An 8,807-nucleotide genomic window follows, 5' to 3' on the forward strand; every position below is an offset into this window, starting at 1 on the left:
TACGTTTTCTTATTTGAGAGGATGCCATTACAAAAGCCGGGAAAAAATTTCCAGTTATTTTGCCGATAAAGTTAGAATTACTTATCCAGTAGAAATTTTAAATGTTACGTACTTCTGGCACTAATTTTTTTTTTTTTTTTTGGAATATGAAATCAATCCACCATATTTGGATCATTAACAAAAAAATGAAAATAACAATATTACGATGCTTCAAGCGACACATTCTCTCTAAATTCCCTTCCGATCGAGCTTCGAAATGTTTGTCCTCGAGCCTTCTCATAATAAGCCATAGCTAGCTAGTTCAGTCTACAAATCAATTGCAGAGTAAGGAAAAAAATAAATGAAAAAAGAAAGATTGCTTCATCTCCTCCAGTGTGCTTGGATAGTTTTGTTTCTCTTTAATAGATCAAACCGAAGGTATAGACTAAAAAAGGAAAAAAAGTGACAATCAAGGCCTTCACTTGAAAGTTTTAAAACGAAGTACGACTACACTATAAAGAAAACAAAATCACATGATCGTTTTGGCTTATAAGTTATACAAGATAGATCCTCATTTTTGAACTTTAATTTGTACTTTTTATTTTTCTTTAAGACATGAATGAAGAGAAACCATGTACTATGTTTCCATAAACTAAGGCTTAGTGGACCGGAGCTAAGCTTATGGTTGTTTTCTTACTAAATAATTAGCCAATTATTATGGAGCTAAAAGTTACCGTACTTATACGTCGGTGCATCGTTAAGGCAAGTTTCAGTCGTACCAACGTACCACTATATATGCAGTTAATACCAACAAAGAACAATAGAAATACTCACACCACTACAAGAAAGAAGACATTTGTCAATAATTTTTTTTTTGTTATCATAGATAGGTGATTGTTGCAAAAAGTACTTTTTGCACAATAATATTTTTTTTGTTGTTGCATAAACTTTTCTCAACGGCTGTTATTATAACGACTTGCAATAATTTTTTTGTTGTTGCTAAAAACACTTTTTGCAACAATAGTCAATACTATGACAACAAAATTAAATTGTTTGACAAAAAAAAAAGTTCATTTTTAAAAGATTCATCATATATGCCAACAATAAAATTGAGTTATTGACAAATATTGAATTTTGCCAACTATATTATTTTTGTTGCCAAAAAAGCTGTTGCCATTTCTGTACTTCCTCGTAGTGTCAACCAAGTACCACTGGAAACGGGGAAATGTAATTCTCTTTCATAACGATTTTCTTAACGGATTTAAGTTGCACATGCACTGATGTATGATACTCGTCTTACCGTCTCAATATATGTGGCATCATTTGGATTTGAAAGTAAAACAAATTTTTTTAATCGCGATATTTTCATGTCTTCTAAATATTTTGAATTATCAATTACTGAGTATTATTGTACTTTATTAAAGATTTCATAGCCGAATTAATTAGGATTAAAATTAAAAAGTTTAACTCTCGACTAGAGAGTAGTTGTTTCGCAAACTTGATTAACTCTTTCTTAACATAGCTTGTAATTTCCATGATGTTTCCGGGCTTTCTGAATCCTTTCTTTCTTCTGCTTTTTAGTTGTTTATTCTTTCTTTTTGTCTTTTGATAGCCCAACCCATTTGGCTTTTTATACCATAGAGATGCTCAGTTTTTCAACATTCTACATTTTTTATTAAAGAAATGAATGAAGAGAAACGATATATTAGGTCATTTTGAATCAGGGCTTAGTGCTAGATGCATATTTATAGGTGCCCATACTTATCTGCATTAGTTATCCACATTCTTGTACTCACTTCAGCTTTATTGAATTCATCTATTGACACTTCAAAGGTCAATCTTAAATTCATTTAACTCAGGTACACTTCCTCTTATTGATTTCCCTTTTTCATTTCACTTCAAATAGTGATTTTCTATCTCGTGTAACTAAATATACAATACATACTTGGGTTTGTTATTTTCTTGTACGAGTACTGTTGTTGTATATTCTAAGTCTTCCTAATTTTGATGATTTTGAAGTGAACTAGCTAACGAGTTTTGCTCAAAAGGTGCTCAAAATCGGAGAGTCATGGCTGAAGGTAGCAATGTAGCTTGCCCTGAGAGAAAATGGAAGCTACCACTCTTTGTTTTCTTCGAAGATGTTAGGTACGTACATTTTCGGACATGCTTACTTTGCTACACATAAATTAATTCAATGCTAGCATATAAATAATTGTGTGAATTAATTGTTGTTCAAGATCAGGCATGTGTTCAAGTTCGATGATCTTGGTAAAGAAATCCTAGGTATCGCGTTCCCAGCAGCACTAGCATTAGCTGCTGATCCCATTGCTTCTCTAATTGATACAGCATTCATCGGTCATTTAGGTACGTTCGCCCGTACAAGATTTCAGTGTTCTTTGTTATAGATCAGTTTAGCACTCAACATTTTGAATCTTGATCTCTCATTTCGATTTTTTTTTCCCTCCAAATATTGGCTCTTCATCACTGCAGGGTCGGTTGAAATAGCTGCAGTAGGAGTATCAATTGCCATTTTCAACCAAGCCTCTAAAGTCACAATATTCCCTTTGGTTAACATAACTACTTCATTTGTTGCTGAGGAAGACACTGTTAGAAGAATAAGTGAAAAAGCAGCAATGGATGAATCGAAGAACTTAGGTTTGGAGAAGAAGAATGAAATGAAAGTAATAGTGACTGATGATGATGATGCTGACCTTGAGAAGATGGAAAATGGTGCATCCACCAACAAAGAAACCAAAGAGTCAATACTAGAAGAAGGTATACATTAATCACTAAAGCCTTTTTCTTGGGCGAAGCCTTTTCGTACACTCCGTATAATCCCGGGTGGAGACACTCTTACAGAACACTTTGTAGGTTTGACTCAAATTTTGTATTTATCCAGAACCTAGTAAATACCCTTCTTAAAATTCAGAACCCATGAACTCAAAAATCCTGGCTCCGCCTCTACCGTATATAGGTATTACCTCAGAGATTTTGGTTTCCGACCTCACTACAAGCATTATATATGAAAATTTTCCTAGCTAGCCACAATGATTTTTTTGATGGTTTGTTGTAGCTAGCAAGAAATGTTTTAGCTAAGACTTAGCTAGAAACTTTACATGTTCCGTGGCCAAATGACTAATATTTATAGCTTACATTCTTTTGCCATGGGAGAGAAAATTTGTAGCAAAAGATTTAATTTGTTTGCGACAAAAATTCAGATTTTGTTGCTGATTGTTCACCTTGACACAGAACTTAAGACAACAACATGCAAGAGCAGTCCTGATAATAGCAGTAAATGCAAACGCAAACGTAAGAAGCGACATATTCCATCAGCTTCAACTGCAATTCTCATGGGCTGCATTCTTGGTATTCTGCAAACAATATTCCTTATATTTCTCGCAAAGCCAATTTTAAGCTTAATGGGTGTAAAATCTGTAAGTATTAACAACCTATCATCTTCAATCTACTTTTAGATCGAGCTAACTTACAATATAATAACTAAAGAGATTAATATATAACATTTTTTAGTTTACACCAAATGATGATACAGGGATCACCTATGCTTTCTCCACGCGCAAGTATTTGACTCTACGAGCAAGTGCTCCTGCAGTCCTCCTTTCTTTGGCTATGCAAGGTGTTTTTCGTGGTTTCAAGGATACAAAAACCCCTTTGTACGCTATTGGTAAGTAATTCAGACTATTTAAAGCATCTTTCTATATTACCAGTGGATCTATGATTTAAACTTATTCGTTCAAATTTTTAGGTTTTTAGCATTAAACTCATTATATATATATATTTTTTAAAAAAAAACTAAACAAATTCCAGGAAAGTTTGAATTACTTACCAATAAAGTCCTATATTATTATGAAAATACAATAAAGTTGGGAGGGGGGGGGGGGGGGGGGGGGTTGGAACTGGACCTTACCTCTGATATGCAAACACCGATTGGAGGCAATCAAGCAAAAAAGGAATGCTTAATTTGTGAGATTTCCCATTCCTTGAAAATCAAAGATATAAATTAGCTAACAAAAAAGTTGGCCTTGTCATATCTTATCGTGATACTAGAAAGTTGCATCCTATAAAAAAAAAAATAAGGTCCTTTAGCTCCTCCTAGCATCTGGTCAAATCTATAGAAAATAATCTGATCAAGAGTGGTGACCAATTTTGCCAAGAAATCAGCCACTTGATTGGCTTCTCTATAACAGTGGGAGAAATTAACATCAGCTTGCTCAATCATGGAATTAGTGTCTTCTGCAGTTTTCATATAGAGATTGTTGTAGAACTTGTATCTCATCGTGTCAGCTACCACCAAAGAATCCAGTTCAATAGTCCAAAAGAAATGCCCACTGTCCCTAATCATTTGAGCAGCAAACTAAGCAGCCAAAGCCTCTGCTATGTTGTGATCTTTGCACTGTACAGGTGTAGCAGAGGAAGACAAAATTTCCTGCATTGTTTTTTGCAATACCACCAATACCAGCTTTTCCATTCAATGGAACTCCTGTCGGTGTTAAATTTGCAATTTACCCTCCTGTGGTTTGGTGATGACTTGTGGCCACAACCTTTCCATCTTATCACATAAACCCTTTCAGTTGTATTCAATATTGCAACTGGGAAAAGTTTTGCCCAAGGCAACCTATATATTCCAATTGATCTCTTGCTCCATTCTTCTAGCGTAGAACTTGTTCTGGTTGTCATATTTGCATACACATCTAGCCTTCCATATCACCCAACAAACCATAACAGGTATAGTTTGAATCATCATCTTTTGAACAACATTTTTAGGATGAGTATTACACCAGTCATTAAGAAAGCCTCTCAGTGGCTTGTTGTGATTAAAAGTTATGAGTTCATATCTACTATTTTATTGTAATTTTAATAAATTTTTACCATGAATTTGTCCTCCGCTTCGAAAGTACTTGATTCAGATGACATTAATTATTGATCCAACACTTTTTTTTTCTGGTCTATTAGTTGCTGGAGATTTGATAAATATAGTTCTGCACCCAATCTTTATTTTTGTTTTCCGTTGGGGTGTTAGTGGTGCTGCCATTGCTCATGTTCTTTCTCAGTAAGTACTCTTAATATATCATAAACTAATTATTGTCATTCACAACTTCTAAATACTATAACATTGTTATATGGTTTATTAATTATAGGCACTTGATATCAATTATTCTCATGTGCAAATTAATGACAGAAGTTGTGTTATTACCTCCTAGTGTAAAAGATCTGCAGTTCAGCAAATTTCTTAAGAATGGTATAACTCCGTCGTTATAGCTGCACAAATATATAATTTGATATTTATGCCTTAAACAGCTGAAGTAATTTGATTTTGTGGCAGGATTTTGGTTACTAGCAAGAGTGGTAGCTGTCACATCTTGTGTGACATTGGCTGCATCATTGGCTGCAAGGCTGGGCTCAACACCAATGGCTGCACTTCAAGTTTGCTTACAAGTCTGGTTAACTTCATCTCTCCTTGCTGATGGATTGGCTGTAGCTGGACAGGTAATTAAAACACTACATCAAAAGAGGTTTTTAGGGGCAATATATTTTCCTTTTAGTGGTAATATTTATTGCCACAAAAACATTTACCAGCAATTGGTTAATGCCATTAGATCCAAGGTTGGTAAAACCTTTAGTGACATTTATTGTTAGGGCTAAAGTTTGGTATTGCTGTTAATAATTGATTCTAGAATATAATTAGCGGTAATTAACTTATTGTTGCTAAAAACATATTTTGTTGTAGTGAAACATCACCCATTAATACTTTATGCGACAATATACAATTAATGTCACTACTATAGAAATGGAAGAAGTATATTTACAAGATTTGGGAACACCATTAAACAATCAAAGCTGCTTATTTCTTACTACTCTATATTACCTAGGCAATCCTTGCAAGTTCTTTTGCTGAGAAGGACTACCAGAAAGCAAAGGCTACCGGAGTTCGAGTCCTGCAGGTATATTGATCAATCGTAATTTTAAATTGTTTTTAATTTAATCAAGTTTCATTCCTGACAATATATAAGAGATAGTGAAGACTAATTTTCACCATGCAGATGGGATTTGTTTTAGGACTGGGACTTGCTTTGGTTGTTGGAATTGGTCTATATTTTGGATCAGGAGTCTTTTCAAAGGACAAAAATGTTATCCGCATTATAACCATTGCTATCCCGGTATATTCAATAAAAAATACTACTCCCTTCCTCCCATTTCATGTGATATTGTTGTTGACTAGGCAATTTAAGAAATATAGAAAAAAATTAAGTATGAAATTTGTGGTCTAAAATAAGTGATATACACTTGTATAACTATAAATAATCTCATTAAGAATAAATTAAAAAAAATCAAAATTTAAATAATTTTTAAATATAAAAAATGTTATTTTACTACGAAAAACAATGGCGGCTAAACTATAAGGCAAGTGAAGCAATGGCTTGAGCCACAATTTTTTGGGGGCCCCACTTTGCTCAACTGTATCCTATCCTTAAAAGAAGAAATTGTGCACTGTTAAATTTCAAAGAATATTTTTAGGAGAAAGTACAATAACTTTTTACCTTTTAACATGGAACGCTGCATTTATAAATATATATTGTTGTTTTATTTATTATTAGAATTTATTCAATTTAATATGTATACTAGAAAATATGAATCTGATTATGCAGATAGAGAAAAGAAAGTGAAAATTTGAAGAACTAATTAATTTCGATTAGCTATATTATTGATTGAAAATGAATTGTTAGAATAAATCGATTATAAAATAGTAATTGATGACTTTGCATTTAAAAAAATTTAGAAAACTAGACTTTAAATAAAAATATATATGATGATTTTTTTTTTTCAAAAAAAAAAAAAAACATTAGGATCTCTCTCTCCGAAATTTGGTTTTAGACCCCCAATCTTGTTAAGCCAACCCTAGCGACAAACTAAAAAAAAAAAAAAAAAATATCACATAAATTGGGATACATGGAGTACCTTGAATGATTTTTTTATTTTTTTCCAATTGTTCTTTCTTTTCTTTCACTATCTTCTACAATCTTTTCCTTGGGTTCCATGCGCCAGTTTGTGGCAGGTACACAACCTATCTAACTCCTTGGCGTTTGTTTTAGATGGAATCAACTTTGGGGCAAACGATTTTGCATACTCCGCATATTCCATGGTTAGCTTATACTACCACTAACTACTACTACTAGTAACATCTATTTCTATATTTATTGGAGACAAAACTAGAGAAAATAGGTCAATTTCAATTAGAAAAATTATATCATCTTTATTTATACAGGTTTTGGTTGGTGCACTAACAATAACCTCTGAATTTGTGCTTTCGAAAACCAATGGTTTCATTGGAATATGGATTGCTTTAACCATATTCATGGCCCTGCGTACCATTGCTGGTTTATGGAGGTAATTAATTTGTCATCTCTCTGCTATGGAGTACTATATAGCATGAAAATTTTGCATTGATTAAGTTATTAAGCGTAACACCGTTGAACTTGTCCGTAAATAAAATTTTATTTAAACTTTGATAAAGTATTCATACCATTTAGGATGGTTGTATCCCAGCTATTGTGTACGTACCATTGATTAACATTTTTAGTGGTGTCATGTTTTGCAGGATGGGGACAAGAACAGGACCTTGGCATTTCTTGTTGGTTCCATCATTGTCATCAGAAGCCAAGTCAGAGAGTTCCTAGGACTTCTCTGGCGATATATATACATATACACACTTCTTTTTATATTTTAAATCTCCTATATGTACTCCTTTTTGGAGTCTTTCCTCTTTAACTTTTCCTTTGTGCTTGTCCTTTGTGCATTCGTATAAGGTGGAAATTCCTACACACTTTTCTACTCATATACTATATGTTTGTATTATAATAATCATTTCTGTATGATTTTGTATGGAACGATCGACAGCTAGCTATACGAAACTAAAAATGTGTTTTGAGAGCTTGAATACTAAATTGAAGAAGCTCTTCTCAAATGGGCTAAGCCTTTACAATTTGTTTTACCTTTTTTAATCAATATTTACTTCGTACTTTGATCCTCATCTGTCGGTTTATTAGGTCGGTGCAACCTAGCTACTAGCTTCTTGTCTTTGATAGGCAAGTGAAGAATCAGCTTTTATGTGTGCCAGCTCTTTTTCTGTCACACCCCCAAACTGGAGTGGGACGTGATCACTGGCACCCAACCTATATACAATTAGGGGTGGGCATGGTATGGCATGGTATAATCAATAAAATTTTGATATGGTAATTTCGATTTTCGGTTTCTAAAAACACTATATCATTATCGTACCAATTTAATTCGGTATGGTTCGGTATTTTTTAAGTACAGATTCATTATTTTGTGGTACGATAAATCGGAAATCATAGTTTGTTCGACTTCGATTTACATATACTCATATCGTAGAGAATTATGACTTCGTCTATTCAAAAAATGTCTCAATTATATCATAGTAACACCTCACACATATAAAGATACTCACAAGAAAGTACAAACAATCCCCTTCGTAAATCAATTACACAAAGAAAGATATTTGGGAAAATACATAAAAACCCCCCAACGTATACTAGGATTAATTATGACGCACCCAACCTTTGCGGGCGACCTATTACCTCCCTAGCCTTATTTTTTCTGTATTTTTGTACCATTTTTCGGCTGACGTGACACAAAAAAAAATTGATGCCCAGTTGCACAGTGGAGAGTGTTGCATACTCTCCACCACATCGGCGCCACGTCAGTGCCATGTCGCTGCCACATTGGTGCCACTTTTCCTTTCTTTTTTTCATTTGATTTTTGTTTTATTAATTATATTTACACTAATTAAC

The 8,807-nt window shown here is 33.5% G+C and overlaps 1 pseudogene; it reads left to right on the forward strand.

The window, feature by feature from the left end:
• Window positions 1-1,531: 1,531 nt before the first annotated feature.
• LOC132599787 (protein DETOXIFICATION 43-like) lies at window positions 1,532-7,882 on the forward strand (annotated as a pseudogene).
• The last annotated feature ends 925 nt before the right edge of the window (window positions 7,883-8,807 follow it).

This window comes from Lycium barbarum, chromosome 6 (genome assembly GCF_019175385.1).
Source record: "Lycium barbarum isolate Lr01 chromosome 6, ASM1917538v2, whole genome shotgun sequence".
Taxonomy (NCBI): Eukaryota; Viridiplantae; Streptophyta; class Magnoliopsida; order Solanales; family Solanaceae; genus Lycium; species Lycium barbarum.